Source organism: Neopsephotus bourkii, unplaced genomic scaffold (assembly GCF_033783945.1).
Source record: "Neopsephotus bourkii isolate Nb327-2 ecotype Australia unplaced genomic scaffold, CSIRO-AGI_Nbou_v1 NB_1446, whole genome shotgun sequence".
Taxonomy (NCBI): domain Eukaryota; kingdom Metazoa; phylum Chordata; class Aves; order Psittaciformes; family Psittacidae; genus Neopsephotus; species Neopsephotus bourkii.
Window position 1 is genome coordinate 252,390 of NW_026901923.1, and position 19,553 is coordinate 271,942.

Genomic DNA, 19,553 nt, shown 5'->3' on the forward strand with positions numbered 1-19,553 from the left:
TCTGATCAAACAATTAAAAGTACTGACACCCAGATGAACTGAACTGCCAGTGTTGCAGCACGAAGAAAAAAAAGAGAATTCATCAGCTGCACTACTGAATGCAAGTTCATTTATACAGAAAAAAATGCGCATCTTATTGAATGAAAGCAGCATGAAAGGAAAACGCCTCTGCAGCAGCACATCATAGTAGCAGTTAAACACTTGAGTGTTCAGGATATCTTTAAACCTAAAAAGGAAATAAACCCAATACACCTTCTCAAGCAGAACAGAAAATAGCAGATATCCCTGTTCTTCCTAAGGGTCTGTTTGCCTTCTGCCTCTTGTAGAGGCTGCACAAATCAAAATACAAACTCACCAACTGAGCTCAAGCACTTGAATAATGTAGTCTCTAGATTTTCATTTTATTCTGGATCAAAGAACAAAACTCTTATAATGTATGTGCATTCAGTAAAACACAATGGTAAAGGAAATTCCTTTATCTCAAAAGAGATCTGTCACATGCACAATGCTCTGCCTGTACTCGGAACTGAAATCATCCCTGGAAATCACATATCGAACCTTGCGATACTCTCAGAGCCCACTAAACGCTGTTATCGCTGCCATAACAGCTGTTTTAAAGAGACCTTTTCAAGGATACTTCTCTTCAATCTGACTAGATAGATGTCAACCTTACATGTTTATTATCCTCATCCTATAATTAATTGTTGCTGTCTACATATGAAAGATAGCATTTATTGTAAACATCATTTTCTACTCCATCAATGGTATCTCAGAAGCAGAACCCAATGAAAACACCACAAATTTGGGAAGCCAGATCAAACACTGATCTCTGCCAAAAATCTTGAGGTTGTATTATTTTTGAACACTGCACTTACTCCAATTGCTCTTTAATTACATACATTAACAGATAACTGAATGACAGAGTCCACTGATCCTAAAATTTCTCCTTGACAGTTCGTGACTTTCCCCTCAAGAAGCATTTACTCCAACCATACTTTGCAACTACAACCAGCCAAGTATCTCTATATATTTACTACACCACAGACACAGATTTTAAGTTCACCCACATGGTGCACTATTTATAAAGAAAAAGAATTTGCAGAGTATTTTCCTACTGAGTTGTTCTTTTCCTGATACACCTTTCTCCAAACAGTTTCTAATGGCTTATTTTTCCCTGCCTTCATGCTTCCTATCCCATTGGCCCAAATCTCTTCTCTGCACTGCAGCAGAAGTAAGCATGTGTGTGTTTAATAAGCAAGGAGAGAATCTCAAGCAAGACATAAAAAGGGTGTAAAAATAGCTACTTTCCCAAGCCCCACAAACCCCAACTTATTCAAAGTAAAACCAAAAATGAACAAGTCTTATCATAAAAGCCACTGTTGGGTTACTGAAATTAGCCCTTCCTTCTCTCAGTTTACTACACAGACAGCCTGCATTTTGCTGCAAATGCAGCACGTTAAAAAAACTGGATTACCTAACATCACTAAATGTCATTTTATGCAAAGCTATAACCAGTGTTTATGTTTACAGTAATACTGAATACAGATAATCTTTGAAATTTCATTAACGTATGCATGGTAATCTGAATACACAAGGAGAAATGACTGTTTCATACCTACTATTTGAAACAAAAGTCAAACATGACCTCCTGAGTCATCACCTATGCTGACTGTGGAGGGAGCCTCAGTTAGTTAAGTCTCAGTAGGTTCAAATTTGTTAGGGATATATTCATAGAGCTCTTTGGGGGGAAGACAGTTAACCTACTTTTATTTATATTTGTATTTATACAGACAACTTTATCAAACTAAATAATACGCATGGTATCACAGTATTTCAACCACTAATGTATGTTTGTTTCAGTAAAATTACAACTTAGTGATAAAAGGACAGGAAAATTCTTCATCAAGGAACTGCTGAAAAAGAATCCCCATTTTTTAAAGAAAGTCTACCAGACTTGTAGATTTCTGTGTGGAAGGTAATGTTTCACTATTAAAATAGGTCCAGTAACCTCAAAACCTGATGATTTGATGCCTGTCATTTAATAATTATTGATGAAACATGATTCATTTTATTATTGATTCATTTAACACCAACATAGCAAGCAAGAAGAAACAAGAGTTGAGGTCCCCATGAAAAAAAGCCTCATGTAGCTCAGATGCTGGCTCTTAATAGAGCTGAAAAGTTATGTGTTTAAGTACAACCAGGGTTTCACATCTGATGATTAAACTCAAAGAATGGCAGAAACCGCTCTGGCAGTGATACATGAAATGAGGAAGTGCTGATTTTTTTTTTGCTTTCCCAACAAGAGGGAAAAAAAAAAGGGCATTTTTATTGTCATAGCACTTCCAGCAAGTTGACATTAAAAAGGAAATTTCATGCCGAAGTCGGCTGTTTAATCAGATAAAGAAGGCTTTCCTATTTCCCATTGTACAGATCAAGTTTGCTATAGGAGCCATACAGAGCTTTGAGTAGCACATTTTTCCATGAGGGCTGTATCATTTGATCATAGCAAAGCACAAGGACTGCTGGGTAACGTGAATCAGAGCTGCAGAGAAAGGGAGCCAGGCAGCCAGCTGAGGCCACGGTAACCATGTCACCCAGCACCTCACTGCACTACTCCCAGCATGGACCAAGGTCCCTGCAGGAATTGCTCATCTCCATTTACACATTTGTCACGGAGGTTTCCACATGGCACCCAATTAAAGCAGTATGCTTTCTGCAAAGCCCAACAATTTTAGTATATGCTTCTTAAGACCAGCCTCCCTGTACTGATAAAGATTCTCCTGATTGCTTTCCAAACATGGTATTTCAAGATGTGATTGGACAAGGTGCTAGAGAATCTTATGCAGGCTCCCTTTTCCACAAGGTTGCACTGGACCTGGTGATCTTTTGAGGTTCCTTCCAACCTAGGATTCTAGGATTGAGCTCTTGGAACTAATAGCAGCTTTCTTAATGGCAAACTGACATAACTGTACATGAAAAATTGCTAACTCAAAACTCTTTTTAGTCATGTGGAGATGAGATCATTCAGTTCCCAGCAGTGTTTGCATGAATGAATACTGTATTTAGAAATAGTATTATGGCAGTTACTGCCAGACTGAATATATATATATGGAATTTAGAGTTCTGCACTGCAGGTGTCTTGGACATGCAGATTCTTCTGAAGAAGTGAAAGTTTTTTTGTAGAGGTTTACTTACCTGTACAAAACTTCAGCATGTGAAAATGAAGGAAACTTCATGTCCTGGGCTCCATTCCAAGTGTCGTGGAAAAATCAAAACTACGTTTTGCTGTGCAAGTCCCTTGCTCTCTTTCATGAGTGGATGGGCATACAGACTATTTGCAGTTCGCAGAGGAGAAAGGAACCTGCTTCCTTTTCTCAAACTTAAAATTTAAGAGGATGGGATGATGGGGGGAGGAACAGGACACCAACAAGAAGAAAACACTACCGCTCCATCCCACACCAACTGTTTTCTTTTAGAACTATTACATGAAACAACCTCAACATCCAGTGCTTTTAATCTACTCTAAATTCTTTTATGAGAACCAGTTTTGTTCTTGCCCACTGGCACTCGGAAAATAAATAAGCTAACTGGAATTGTCTCAGCACTGTTGCTTCTACTTAAAAATACAGCATAACACCAAGGTTAGCTCCTAGATCATATTACAGGCATCTACATTCTTTGTTTAAATAGAGAGGCTAGAACTTGCCTTTTAAGTTGTCACCAGTACTAGCAGTGCATGGAAGAATGGCAGTATTGTTGGAAGTACGGCAAAGTAAGTAGCTTGCATTTCAGGATACAGCAGCACATAATGGCTGGAGTTTGTGATTGTTCAGAGGCTACAACTAATCGTGGTGTTTTGGTACTTTTTTTGGTTGCAGCTTTACAGACTTTTTCTCCAGGCCAGCAGCTTCAATAGGATTTCAGTGAAAAGAGTTAGAATGTTTGCCTGCTTCACAACCCACAGCCAAATTTGGTTCAGAACCTGAGTGAGTGAAAAAGGAAATAACAAGAAACTGGAGGCTTGAAGGGCTGCTTGCTACTGCAGAAAAGTTAGGAGGCTGGAAATGCCAGGGACGTGTTTCAGAGACAGTACCTGGTGAAAAGCTTAACTTCTAAAGTTGGTCTTTCTCAGGGTCCCTTGTGACCTATTAACCTGTCAATAGGTTCATCTGTCATCATTGTGAGTATCAGGTGACCTAACCCACTACTGCTTCCAGTATGCTGGGGAAGGCTATAAACAGCATCAAAGGTAGACACACACCTTTTTAGTTGTGCCCTGTCCTCTAACATAAACTTTGTCTTTAGAGGAGAGAATTTTATTGGCTTCATAAATTGCTGTATCTTGAAAATCAACATGTTTAGAAATGAACAGAAACAAAAAAAAAAAAAAATCAATACCTAAATTCTAAAAAGGTTACTCCGAGGATCACCTAAACCTAGCCTGAAGACCAAAAGCTTTAGCTATCAAATCATCTTAATCTTAATAAAAATTAAAAAATAAAAATTAATAAAATCCTCTATGTGCACAGGTGCTACAGCAAGATAAAAATATCTCCAGTTTTGAAAAAGCATTTAGGGAACTGAACACAAGCTACCTCATCAGTAGCACATTTGTACCTATTAATATAAAACTACTAATCACAGCTGTTACCAACACAAACCAGCAAATGTTCAAGCACAGGTACTTAGGTAATGGGAACAACAGTACCTGAAACAGTATTTTGCAGTTTGTTCCATGTTAGTAGCTCATTAACAAAACCATCATATTCTTAACTCCAATTGCAGCAATTAAATTCCATTATATGCTTATCACCAGTAACAGGCTACACAAGGCTAAATAGGGAATTGCTCGGTATGCTCAAGTGGAAGAGGAGAGTTTACAGGTCATGGAAGGAAGGGCTGGCCACTTGGGAAGAATATAAGGCTGCTGCTAGAGGATGTAGGAAAGCTGCTAGGATGACTAAGGCCTCCTTGGAATTAAAGCTGGCGAGAGGGGTCAAGGACAGCAGAAAGAGCTTTTTCAAATACATGGCAGATAAAACTAACACCAGAGGCAATGTAGGCCCGCTGATGAATGGGACGGGTGCCCTGGTGACAGAAGATACAGAGATGGCAGAGTTACTGAATGCCTTCTTTGTCTCTGTCTACTCTGCCGGAGGCAGTCCTGAAGAGCCCTGTACTGCTGAGACCTCGGATGAAGATAGGTCAACGGAGCGGTCTGCCTTAGTCGATGAGGAATGGGATAAAGACCGGTTGAGCAATCTGGACATCCATAAATCCATGGGTCCAGATGGGATGCACTTGCGGGTGCTGAGGGAACTGGCTGAGGTCATTGCTAGACCGCTCTCCATCATCTTTACCAAGTCTTGGGAAACGGGAGAGGTGCCTGAGGACTGGAGGAAAGCAAATGTCACTCCTGTCTTCAAAAAGGGCAAGAAGGAGGACCCGGGTAACTATAGACCAGTCAGCCTCACCTCCATTCCTGGGAAAGTGATGGAACACCTTATCCTTGGTGCCATCTTAAGGCATATCAAGGATAAGAGGGTTATGAGGGGCAGTCAACATGGCTTCACCAAGGGGAAGTCATGCTTGACCAATCTCGTAGCCTTTTATGAGGAAATAACACGGTGGATGGATGATGGCAGAGCGGTGGATGTGGTCTACCTTGACTTCAGCAAAGTGTTTGACACGGTCTCCCACAGCATCCTTGCGGCTAAATTGAGGAAGTGTGGTCTGGATGATCGGGTAGTGAGGTGGACTGTGAACTGGCTGAAGGAGAGAAGCCAGAGAGTTGTAGTCTATGGGGCGGAGTCTAGTTGGAGGCCTGTATCTGGTGGAGTGCCTCAAGGGCCGGTACTGGGACCAGTATTATTTAATATATTCATCAATGATTTAGATGGGGGAATTGAGTGTACTATCAGCAAGTTTGCTGATGACACTAAGCTGGGAGGAGTGGCTGACACGCCGGAAGGCTGTGATGCCATCCAGCGAGACCTGGACAGGCTGGAGGGTTGGGCGGGGAATAACTTGATGAAATATAACAAGGGAAAGTGTAGAGTCCTGCATCTGGGCAGGAACAACCCCAGGTTCCAGTATAGGTTGGGGAACGACCTGTTAGAGAGCAGTGTAGGGGAGAGGGACCTGGGGGTCCTGGTGGACGACAGGGTGACCATGAGCCGACACTGTGTCCTTGTGGCCAAGAAGGCCAATGGCATCCTGGGGTGTATTAGAAGGGGGGTGGTTAGTAGGTCGAGAGAGGTCCTCCTTCCCCTCTACTCTGCCCTGGTGAGATCTCATCTGGAATATTGTGTCCAGTTCTGGGCCCCTCAGTTCAAGAAGGACAGGGACCTGCTGGAGAGGGTCCAGCGCAGGGCAACTAAGATGATTAAGGGAGTGGAGCATCTCCCTTATGAGGAAAGACTGAGGGAGCTGGGTCTCTATAGTTTGGAGAAGAGGAGTTTGAGGGGTGACCTTATTAGTGTATATAAATATATAAAGGGGGAGTGTCACGAGGATGGAGCCAGGCTCTTCTCAGTGGCAAACAATGAAAGGACAAGGGACAATGGGTACAAACTGGAACACAAGAGGTTCCACTTAAACCTGAGAAGAAACTTCTTCTCAGTGAGGGTGACAGAACACTGGAACAGGCTGCCCAGGGAGGTTGTGGAATCTCCTTCTTTGGAGACATTCAAGACCCGCCTGGACACGTTCCTGTGTAACCTTATCTAGGTGTTCCTGCTCCGGCAGGGGGATTGGACTAGATGATCTTTTGAGGTCCCTTCCAATCTCTAACATACTGTGATACTGTGATACATTTTGCCTTTTCTGCAGAAACACAACTGCAACATTGATTTTTCTGTTGTGTTTTTCATCTTCCTTACATGCTGTCCATGACACACTTCTATTTGTTAGTGTGTGCTTTTTCAAGTCTCTATCTTTTTTTCAGAAGAAGAAAAATGTGAAGAGGTCATTTAATTCTAACCTCACCTAAGTGGATATTTATTTAATTCTAACCTTACCTAAATGATGCTCAATACAATTTAATGCAAATGATAGCGGCAGCAGTAATCCACGGGGAGAAATCACCACATCCTATATTTTCTCCTGTTATTAGAAAGACTTTCAACACACAACAACATACTTGGGTCTTATGAGCAGAAACTACCTTTATCAAATTAAGCCAAAGATGAAGAACTTTTTACTGCCAAAGGAAATAAAAACCCTTAGAAAAAATAACAGGCATACAACTTTAACACACTTCATGCTATCCATGGATAATGTAATGTCACCCTAGAATTCTCAGGCAACCTTTAAGCTATACCAATAAGCCACCTCTGAACAGACACACAGTTATGTCAGCAGCAGAAATGCAGGCTAGTTAAACTCAGTGTTTTTATTGGCATTTTTACTAGCGCTAAATTTGTAAGTCACATCACTTTAAAATCATATGAAGAATGCTAAATACCTCTCTGGCTATCAGAAGGCAATGGAGGACAGGGTAAGAGCATGCACTGAACAATCAGCTCTGCTACCCATGAAATGGAGGTGCACAGCCCAGTGATAAATGCAAGTGCTCAGAGAGCAGAAACAACTGACCATTTCTGAAGGCTGATGGGCAGGAAGTTTCCTTGTACAATTTGCCGGTCAACAAACCCTGAAAAAGAGACTAAGAAAACATTTCACCTACTTCAGAAAAGAACAGGACTAAGAACAGCAAGCCAGAATTGAACAAATTATTCCGGGAGAAGCACCATAACAGGACATTGTACTGTCTCATTTTAAGGTCTGAAAGTATATACATTTCTCTCAGCTGAAAAGAATCGCATCTGAATGATTAAAAAAGTATTTTCCTTTTCATTCCTATCAGCAAAATTTTTGGGTTAGATAAAGAAAAATGCAAGGTCTCTTTCCCAGACTGGGATGAGTTTAAAGGTAAGCAGCAATTAGGGTTGAGAGAGAGATAGGGATGCTATCAATCATCATTATCACATAATAAAAACAAGTCACAGTATCACATACAGATGATGCTTGGTTTGCTAGCAAGATGGGAAGAAAACTGAGAATAAAGATAAAATACACTGCAGTGAAGTCACTGTACTGAATTCATGACATCATAATTGTTGCCATGGCAACTAGCTAGTATCAAGCACAGAATACTGCCTTCACTGCAGAATCAAGGAGCACCTGTGCCGCCACAAAATATATGTTCTTATTCAAACACAAATCTAGTCAACAACACAGGAAATAAGATATTACTTTAAGTAGATTGCCTTTTCAATGCCTCTTATTTTGGTCACCTGGTGTGAGACTTTTTAAACACTCCAACATACATAAAGGGGTCTGACAAAGTATACACGTGATAAGGACTCTAACGGAAAAAATTATGGTTTTCTTCCACAGTGTTCCTCAGTTTTTTCCAGTGCAGGGTAATTCTTCTCTTTGTGTTTCCCTCTCCTATGCATATGACTGCAGTTGTATAAAAAAGACATCTTCTAGTTCTTGTTTCCACAAACCAGACAGATAGTCAAACTGGAACCATCATAAAGAAGCAGAATGAACTAATGAAGAACACGTTCCATGTTTAGAGCCCACAACTTTTGTTTAGGGGTTGCCCTAGCAGGGCCTTTAAACACCAGTGCACATTTCTCATACGCATTTGCTAAGCGCAATGCTTCAGACCTGCAGGGCTTTCAGAAGAAGGATAGTAGCTTTCTTGGAAATAATTACATCGGCCCTTTTCCTCTAAACAGTCCTTTTTTTACAGGAGGAATACCTGATATTCCCAGCTCCTTACCATTCATAAATACAAAAACATCAGAAACTCAATCTTTCCCCAGAAAAGCTACGCATTTGACAATTGATCGGATCACAATTGGGTTTGTGACTAACAATGCACAAATGCCACATTTGATGTTGCAATCTCAATTATTTGTTGAAATAAATCTCTCAGTATTACAAAGGCACATGAATGAAAACACACCTGAAAATTAGTTTCTTCATATTAACTTGCTAAATTAAAGAAAGTCAAGATTTGGAGGTCAGTAATATCAGTGTCTCTCAGTTCAACCTCAGACTGATTAACACCAAATTCAAAACACATTTTAACAGACCATACTATGTAGTAAAGTATGTTTATTTGATACCTCAATGGCTCATGAAGAGCAATCCATACGTTATTGCTGGACTAAAGAACACTCCCACATAACCATATGTAATTAGTCAATGTCTGAACAGTTTCAGGATCCATTGATGGGAGGGGGTTCAGCTTCAGTAAGAGGAAAAAACTAAAAACCAAACTCTCCCAGTTACCAGTTAAACAAGAGCACCACACTTCTATATTGGCTTTGCGCCCTTGCTGGACACTTTCTCTGTTGATACCAAGTACGCACAAGGACAGAAGTACTGAAGTAATCTGCCTCTCCAGTCTTGGCTCTCTGTATAATGCTGTCTCAATGAGTATTAGCCAGAGAATACAAACAATGACACGAGTTTCAGTTACAGAACGATTAACAGCTGTACCCCATATGCTTCTGTCTTCAGTGTTCTAGTATTATTTCATACAACCAAGAATGATGATCACTACTTGAATAATGACACCATGAAATTCTTCAGTTTAACCAACTTTCCACAATATGAAATGTACTTGGGAGATTACAGTAAACTGATAACACATTCTAAGGAAATTATTAGTGTGTCAGTCCACTCTCTGCCACTGAAAAGTAAAGAAATACACCATCTTCCACGTTTTTATGAACTTTACAAACAGATACTGCCTTTGGTGCTAATAGCTTGTTTATACAAGCATATATCCTAATACACTGAAAATAGTTAATACAACTGCCAAAAACTCAAAACTGGAAGACACAAGTTGATAAAACCTCAAGAAAGTTACATCAGAAATGCAGAGTTCTCAACTTCTCTGCAATTCTGAGAATAAATTTCTTGCTGCGTCCGTATCATACAATTCACAGACCTGTTTGTGACATACATATAAAACAAATGGCAATGAGATTCCCTTCCTTGTTAGTAACCCAGCATTTCTAGCTCTAACCCACATCGTATGAAATCACTACTTAATAAGTAATAAAAAATACTACTGTGACAGCAATTAATTTTGCTATTTGAAAGACTGACATTATGTGATCCCTTAAGCAACTAATGTGTCTTCTCTGACTGCACACAAAAAAGTCTCAAGACTTCAGAGAGCTTTTTATATAACTTTAAAATGAACTTACTGAATTAGGTTTCCCCCATCAGTCCTTCTGTTAAGTCTAACTTTTGCTTATGTTCACACTATAGGGGAATGAGAAGATGTAAAAGGTGGCCCACCTTTGTACATGGTATTTTTTCTTGTATTAATTCATTTATCAATATTGTAACAGAAGCAACAACTGAAAATTTTCTGATAGGATCCTTAGAGATGCTCACAACACTTTCAAACCTGACCAGGGACACCATAAGAAACACTATCTATCCCTCTTCTCTCCACCAGCAAATCAAGTTCAGAAAGGCAAGGAGATTTAAGATGCTAAATGACTATTCTAATGCTTTATGCCTTTATATTCAGACTTCCATACAGCAAACCCTTTTCACTGTTTTAGAGTTCATCGTCCACAATTACTGAAAACTTAAGTGTATAAGCACAAATACAATGCTGCATCCTTTACATTTTCTGATAGTTGTTATAGTTACATTTACTATGGATATTAATAAAATGAATAAGATGTGCCCAGATCCATTTTAAATTTTAACTATGTTGAGAATGATATAATATAGTTGTTCCCAACAGAGAACACTAAAGCATGCTCTGAATAAGTTTTAGGGTACCTGGCTTTAGTCATTCCTCAGCATATTTGGAACAAGTCCCTTCTTCACCACTGAACTGAACCACACAAAGTGCAACCATAATTCCAAATAAAATTAAATTGTATCATAATAAAACAAAGCATTTTTTTCTCTCAGAACTGAGAGGAGGTATTTTTTACAATGCTATTGCCTCCCATTGCAATGAGAAAAAGAACAGTCTAGAAATTAAATAAGCTCAAAAATAATACAGATTTCTGCAGTTCCTTTCTGTAAAATAATTCCCAAACATGCTCAAGACCCTCAGTGGGTTTTCAGGAGTTGAGAAGCCACTCAGGTGTAGATCTTTTTCATGAAGCAGTAACAGAGGCTGAACTTTTAACACCCACCCTACACCCTTCCCTCATCTTTACAAAGTGAGACAACAAAAGGAGCTTCCAGTTCTCTAGTTTCCTGGTAGGGAATTAAAAATTGGAGAAAAGCCCTTGGAGCAACCTCTTCATTGTCTCCCAGAGCCAAAAATGTGCAGAGCAGATGAGGAACATCATCTTTCCTGAATACTTTTGGATAGGAAAAGAATCACAACACTTAAGATGAACTGAGACGTAAGTGGGAAAGTGAGGGATTTCTGGTGTTTGGTTCCTCCAACAGCAGACATCTAGGAAAGAGTGTAAAACCAGGTATAGTTCCTTTGATTACACTCCCAAATACAAAGAATTTGCAGCTCAGCACTTGCCTGAGCCAGAGGTGAAGAACATGCAACAGACTGTTTAGTCCTTTGTACAACCTTACATACACTGGGGGGAACAGGGAGATAAGCAAAGGTTGGTTTAAAACCAGACACATGAGATTTCTGCAACTTTAGAAGACACGGTTCTTTTGCAGAAATTGAGTAAAATCAACTTTCAAAAACAATGGGCTTTCTGGTTTACATGTTTCTATCTGACGTATCCCCATTTGACAGCTTTGACTCAGTCTGTCCTGCTGCTACTTCAACATGTTTTTCCAGGACAGTAGTTAGCAAAATTCAACAGGCAGCATAGGTGTGATAGTGTCTTCCTTACTCGGGCACCCCCATCCTAACCAAAGAAAAGCTATGTGACAGTAAAATAATAGCAGTGAGGTGATTAAAGCAACTTGCTGTGTGAGATATTGTGGCTGATTTGAAGTCAGAAGCTAGACCTCAAACTAAAATATGCATAAGTTTTCTACTGTACTGAAAGCTACTCCCAAGTTCCCATGCTCAGCTTTGTTGCCATAAACTGTCTAAACTAACTATATCCTGACTGAAATGGAACAGCAAGCAAAGATAATCTTGTGATAAAGTTCATTTAAGGGAAATGACTTGTAAATTGCACACTTCACTTGAGATACTGGAAATAGTCATAACAATTTACATTGTGTAGTTCAGATCAACATAAATTCAATAAAACCAGTAAAGTACTACTGGAAAGTTCAATAAAACCTGAAAAGAAGAACAGCCACCGTTATTCAGAAGCAAACATTACAAGAGGAAAGTTACTGCTCCCTTTGCCCTCCTATCTCCAGTTTCTCCACACAATTCGAAACCACTTCTGCCAGCCACTAAAATGCAGTTTTATACAGGCTATGTCAGAACAGATAACAGTCCAGAAGGCAGCAGCCCAATACTCTTCCTGCTTATGTTCCCACTTATTTTTGGCAACAACCCACCCTTAAATTGGATTATGTGTAACACGAACTGTACCCTCAGGTATGATGACAAAGCAACTCGGATAATCCCTCACCCAGATTACAATCAGAATTATCTGCGCTACTTTGGGCAGTTTAGATCACAGTCTTTACTAACCCAGGCAATACTAACTGAAATGGATTAGACAGCACCCAAATGGGCAGATCCACTAATAGAGGCAGGGGAACAGTAAACTCCAACAGTCAGAAGCAGTCATGTCTTCCATTGATACAATCAGAGCTAGAAGAGGCTGTCCCCAGCCCAAGTTTTTGGTACTTTTCCCAAAGCTTATGTGCACACAAGTGTGTACATGCACTGCAGGTTAAGGTGTGAAACATTCCCAAAGGAGCAGGTAGGGGTACTATTTCCTGGCATACCCATAACCTTGCAACCTTAGAAATAAGCAAATTCAGCTCTCTATTTAAAGTGATGTTTGAAAATTCGAATAAAAACAGTAAGTTACCAAAGGTCAACAGGTAAGAAACAGAATTATGAATAATTAGAAAGGAATCTTTGCAACAGGGTTCCTGAAAGAAACTTGAATCTCATTTCTCATTCAGTAGATTGTATTAATTAATATTGTAGAAATGAGTGAGTCATCAAACATCTGAGTAATTTCTACCTGTATTTGCTGTATATCTCTCCCCCATCAGCTACATTCAGGTAGTATAAAGCTACATCTTCACACTGGTATGGTCAGGCACAAATTACTAAGTCACGTGGTATTTTTCAAGTAAAACTGAATCATCTAAATGACAAAGAATAAACAACGAAGGAGCTCACTGCAAAAAGGATGTTGACTTCCTACCCTTAAAGAAAAGTTGGGGAGGAGGGAAGAAGCAAGTTGTATTTCCAGCCTGATTCAACAGGTTTTTCTTCTCAACTTATCTTTATTTCTTCAACTTGGTTTACTATTTTAGTAATTTAGCTGTTCATGTCTTCCTTTTCCAAAACTCCATGCCCTGTTATACGCTACTTAATTTCTATACCAAATTGGACTGGGGGTGTGGGGAGGGAAAGAGGGAGGTGGGAGAAGGAATGATGAGCAAAAGGCTCCTTGTCACAATATCACAATTTATAGAAAAAATAAATCTGTCTCAAAGGGATCATGTTAAATGACTAAAACAGTTATGCTTAGGGGTTTTGTGGGGTTTGGGGGTTGTTTTTTGTTCGTCTGTGGGGAGTTTGGGGTTTTCTTGTTTCTTTAAGGTTGCTTTACAGCGATATCAGTCCAAAATTTATCACAAGTAACAGTGTCTGTAATTTTCCAAGTACTTTCGCCAATATGTCATTTTAAGCCACAATCCTTTTTAGAGAGGTGTATTACTAAGTAGCACTAAAATAATGGGAGCCACTTAAAAGGCTCTTCCACAAACTCTATTTAAGAGTTTCTGCCATTGCTACCATTAATTCAACCATACGTGTGACAGCACAACCCACACCAAATTGTCAACATATATTGGTTTCTTAAAATACTCTTTTACATCAGTGCAGTTTCATCACTGGCTTCAGTGATCTATGTGCAGCCTGTTGGTAGCACAGGAGGACTAGCACAATGCCCATGGCTATCTATCCTCACCACTTGGGCCAGTATCATTTTAGATTGACTTGAGTTCATCAACAATCAATTGGTTTCACAGTGGTTTATGCAACTCAACTAAGGCAACTAAAAGGCATGCTGCGGCTTTGAAGATTCCTTCTTTCCCCTTCCTCCGCTTTCACTTACATGGTTCTACTCTCTTGCACTTGAAGGTTTTTCTTAAGCCAACCTCAACTCACAAACCCAAGACCTAAATCATCTAGGCCTAGGTTTCCAACAGGTTAGCAAGTTAAGCTAGAGAATCCTGGAAACCAGAAGTGCTAGGACAAGTGACAAGTAAATGGTAGGATCACATGGCTGAGAGCATGACTCCTCATTTATGCAAACAGGAAAGCCATCAGAGAGAATAAAATTCTGAGAAGACTTCGATCAACATGTGTGCTTCTTGTTCCCTTCCTTGACTAGTATTGCTATTTGTCTAACCTTACTGTAAACCAGTTCAGAGAGCTAAACCAACAAAAAAACACTTTTTTTTTTTTTTTTTTGCAAGGCTTGTTTTCTAGCAATTTAATTCTCTGAACTAGCTCAGCATAGGAATCAGGCAAGCATCTGCATCAGTGCAGAGAAGGGGGCAGGAACACACAGGGAGAGAAGAGGCTTGGGCTGATTTAAGCTGTCATTGAACTGCATATCCTACAGCAGATCTACACCACATTGTAGTTAGAACAGGAGGACTTCACCTCTGACATGAACAGCACTGAAACATCCTAAGCAAAGTTTAACTTGGGCACAAGCTTGGCCAATTACACATTAAAGCAGAAGAATCAGATTACTCTTACCTTCGGAGATACTACAGACCATTAGCTAATAATTCTCCCAGCAACATCCTTGTGAAAACATATTCTGTAATTCCCATTACATGGATTTAGCCCAGAACAGCACAGCAAGCAAAACTGGTGATAAACTCAGGACTAGAACACAGTAAATCCTCTATACCAAATGAACACTTCACAATTCAGCTGTGTTGTTTATTAAACCTAAGCTAATTCAAGTAGTTTCAATAAGCCAGTAGCAGCCTATTACAAATTCCTTTTGCAAAGACTTTGTAACACATTGTAGAGCTAATAATTCTCTGGAATTGGGTATTTCTGGAAATGGGTATTTCATAGCTACTTGTGAAGTAAGAAACTAGGGAAAGGAATAATACTGAGATCTTCAGTTTATTTCCTTTTTTAAAGAGAAAAAATAAGTGTGCATTAAGCAGCACAAGTCCTATTCACACAGTCAGAAAATTTAATGTAAAGAACTACAGAAAGGAAAATACATCTACATAGATTTTTTTCTTAGGTTAGCAATTGCTAAACATTTGCAAATAAAATAGAAGCAACTACTTAACACGCACTAAACAAGACCAGAATCTTTTTTTAAAATATATCTCCCATGCTCAGTCCAACAAATCCCACTGTTTTTTTGCCCTGTATAACAAAGTAACACATTAGGAAAAGGGGTGGGGAAAATTTGTTAACAGAGGAGCAATCTAGGTAATAGTAAACAGCCAGCACTGTAAATCTATCCAGCAACATTAGATAATCTTTCATTCACATACTAACTTAAGCACTCCAACCAAGCATATCACATTTGGGACATTCAAGTCATACTTAATTTTGTTCAACACCTTCTTTTGACAACAGGTTTGTCACAGAGACTGAAAATAACATATCATAAAAGCTAGTCATTTGCCACGACTGTCATGGATTCTCTCAAGATGAAAATAATAAAGCCATAAGTGCAAGTAGCAGAGGCTGCTGCCTTATTGTCAGCTGTATAAAGTATCAGCATTGAGATTATTATCTTATGGGCAGCAATAATTTGGATTCTGGAAAAAATGTAAGAAAATTAGGGTTTGCACATGAAAAATGCCGTAATCTGGTTTGAAGTCTTGAAATCCACAGGAGCCAAAATCTGAGGAAAGCAAATGAAAACATCTTGCTATAAAAGAAAACTACTGCATGCTATAAAACTACAGCAAATTTGCTGAGAACCAGGAGAGAAAACCAACACGTCTCTAAAGGAGATGAACAGTATCTAACAGAAAAGCTGGATGACAGATGACTCAAAAAAAAAAAAACAAAACACAAAAAAAAACAAAACAAGCACTCTGGACAGCATGGACAAAACATTTACCCCAAAATATCTGCATCCTTGAGCATCTAAACATAAGGAGAACAACAGAAATATGCTATGCTAAACACAGAATTTACCACCTGAAATTTGACAGAGATTAATTGACAATGGTGTCCAAAATCTCATTTTTCTGGGTAAGGCATTATTACAATCAAGCAGAAGTAGAAGCAGCACTTCTTCACACCGCACAAGAGATTCCTAATGCAGAATATGTTGGTGCTTCCCAAGTTTAAGGGACAGAGTTGAACGCTACCTCACAGCTTCCACTGAGTGAGGCAACTCCAAATACCAGCACCATTACTCAACCGAAACAAGAATCCAGAAGCTATCCACACTCAGCATCATTAAGTCAGCATTAACACTTACTGCTTGAATTATTACTGCAGGCTAATCCTTGAGAAACTGGTAGCGACATGAAACCTGAGATATTTTTTTTTTTCCTGTTAAAATGAAAGGGTGGGAAGTTCAGATTCTTCCCCCTTTCTTCTAGAAAGCGAGGAGTAAGCCCCTAGCTTCTCTAGCTGGGCATCACCATATTGTCACACACCTTCACAGCTCTGCACCACATGCAGCAGCATGGCTACTGACACAGCCTGTTCTCCAACCAGCTCTTAGACTCGTCAGTTTTCTTTGAAAAAAAAGGAAAAAAAATACAAGAGAAAAACGGCAGAGACACTTTGGTAAGTGAGCAGAGGCAATCAGGCAGGGGAACTATTTCATGGGGAGGACAAGCCGCCTTCTCTCTGTAATAAAACAAAAACTGAAAGAACAGCAAAAATAGGAGAACATATTTCCCTGGTAAGAACTAGGAAGCAACAGTAGCACAACCCTCCACTGTAAACACAGTCCATAGGGAAGAAAAAGTTTCTTTTACTCTCCCATCCACCACTGATAAAGGTCCAAGAAGCAGCTAAAAACCCCACCAGTGATAAACTAACATAAAAGTCCTTACTCAACACTAAGAAGTAATAACCACTTATCAGTCTCAGCACCTTCTGACAAATGAAGATGACACCGCAGTTTGGAAAAAGGGGCTTCCACTAATGTGTTGCTGACAGGCTTCATGGGTGTGGACACATTTCTACCCATATCATGTTCCAGTAAAATTTTAAGCTACAATACAGGCATACAAATATATGTTTGAGAGAAATACATTTGTATTTTGGCATGTAAATACCTGAATTCAGAGTTATAAACCCCAGCTCAGCCATAAGACCACATAGGGCCACCGTCCAGTATTCCATCCTATAAAAATTACTAAAACTTCGGTGACAAAAGAAATTTTATTTGCAAGATGCAATGTACATTTTTATCATGCTGGATAAAATATCTACAGTCTCAGCAGTGGTTAAATTGCTGCTATAAAGGAAACTGTCCTCAGATAAATGGTTTCCCTATGAGAAGGTTTCAGTGCTACACCTCACCCCAGGTCAATAAATCAAATTAACTGCACCTTGTCCTCTGGCCAATGACATCATCAGCTTGACCACATCTTGTGAAACGAGTGCAGAAACATATGCTATTTAAGGCATGAAATCATATTATTGCTTTTTGTCCAGCCAGCCTTGTGCTCCTGATCTGTGAAACAGTCACCTGAACAGTCTCATTACCACTTCTACACATTTTTTTCCTTCTAGTATTCAAGGCCTGTCTTCACCAAGCGTGAAGAAAAAGGATAAATAACCCAAGTTATTATTTTTTAAATCAAAATGCTTTTCATTAGCTGCAGCACAGTATTTTGTGATAGGTTAAATTTAGCACCAAACTACAAAATACACCATCTGCACTTGTATGTTAACTCTTTTCCTAGCCAAGCCCCAAAGATTCTTACATGCTAATCTGGCACTGTTACTTTGAAGTACCCTGCTGTTAGGTCCTTTTTCCCCACGCGGTGAAAACAATGGTCACTAATGAAAACCTTCAGTTTCAGCTGAAACACAAATATTTCTTTTTTTTTTAAATTACTACCTCTTTCTAATAAAGTAGCTCATTTGTTTTCTTTCTCAGTAGACCAATATCCAGTTCAAAAATGAATTACTCCAGGCAATTTAAGAAGATTAATTTCAATTTTCACTTGGTGTTCTTATGACACAATCACCAAAAACTCATCTTCCTTTCTAGACCCTGTACTGCCTAGTGGTATCTTCTGTCATGAAAGCCAGATCTAAATGAAAAGGGAAAATAAAAGAAGAAAAAACCCACAACAGTCAAAGATATAAGCAGTGACAAAAGCATCTGACACACCACACTGTTAGACTGCAACCACATTAAGAAAAAAGGTGAGTAAGATTATCTCCAATGTATTCAATTCTGTTTGTGTTCAGAAGGAGGAGGAAAGCTGTTCAGATTTTAAGTGTGTCTTCTATAGCTCTCTCAGTGCCAGGAAACATAAATTAGAAGCAACTCTCCTTTAAGCAAAAGAATCAAGGACAAAGGGACCAAACATGCCCAAGCCTCTGAAAAGCAGATATGAAAGGAACACCTTTAGTCTTGAGTTGCTATAAATTAAAAATAAGCTCCTTATTTAAAAGACATGAGTGTTTAAGAATCTATGAGCAGATCTGATACTGCTCAAGCCCCAGGAGGGTTCTGTTTTTGCTGGCAGGGGTGGAGTGGAGATGGGGGGGTCATTTTGGTTATTAGTAAATAAATCAAGCAGGAGAGAGTGAGGCCTAGGCGCCTGCCAGAGCAGTCAGGGCCTAGCTCTTCCCCCTCCTCTCCTCACACAGCCTGGCCTTGATCTCGGGGCCCTGTGGGTTGCCAAGAAAATTTTTAAAAAGCGAGAGCGAGAAAGAAGAATCATATTGAACCACAAAAGCACATGGGGCGAATGTAAAATATAAACACGGCGTTGGGCTCTGAGTGGCTGTTATTAAAGGTCTGAATTACTAAACATGAGAGGCGGGGAAAGCCAGGCGGCCATTTCAATAATATAAACCTCCCCGAATTAGACATTATTCAAATGAGAAGGAAAGAGAGAGCGATGAGCGAGGGGCAGGGACGTGACCCACAACCCCTGTGCCAGCCCAACCGGACTGCCACCACCACCACCACCACCCGCTCCTGCCCCAGCGCCCAGGACGTGAGCCCGGGTGCCCAGCACCGTGAAGGAAGGGGAGCGTTTGCTCCGGGGACGCAGCGCCCTAGTCCCCTCAAACTCTCGGAGCTATGAAAGCAGGAGGGCAAAAGGGGAGGAGGGCAATCACCTCTGCCAGGGCAGATCCAACCTTCGGGGGTGGAAAACATGCGGCCTTTCCCGTTGGAAAGGAGCACGGAGAAACTCTGCCTGCACACCCCAGAAGTCACCCCACA

The 19,553-nt window shown here is 39.9% G+C and overlaps 1 protein-coding gene across 6 annotated transcripts in view; it reads right to left on the bottom strand.

Moving 5' to 3' along the window:
* The window catches only part of POU2F1 (POU class 2 homeobox 1), a 113,944-nt gene that overhangs the window by 93,390 nt on the left and 1,001 nt on the right, over window positions 1–19,553 (bottom strand). The window lies entirely within an intron of this gene.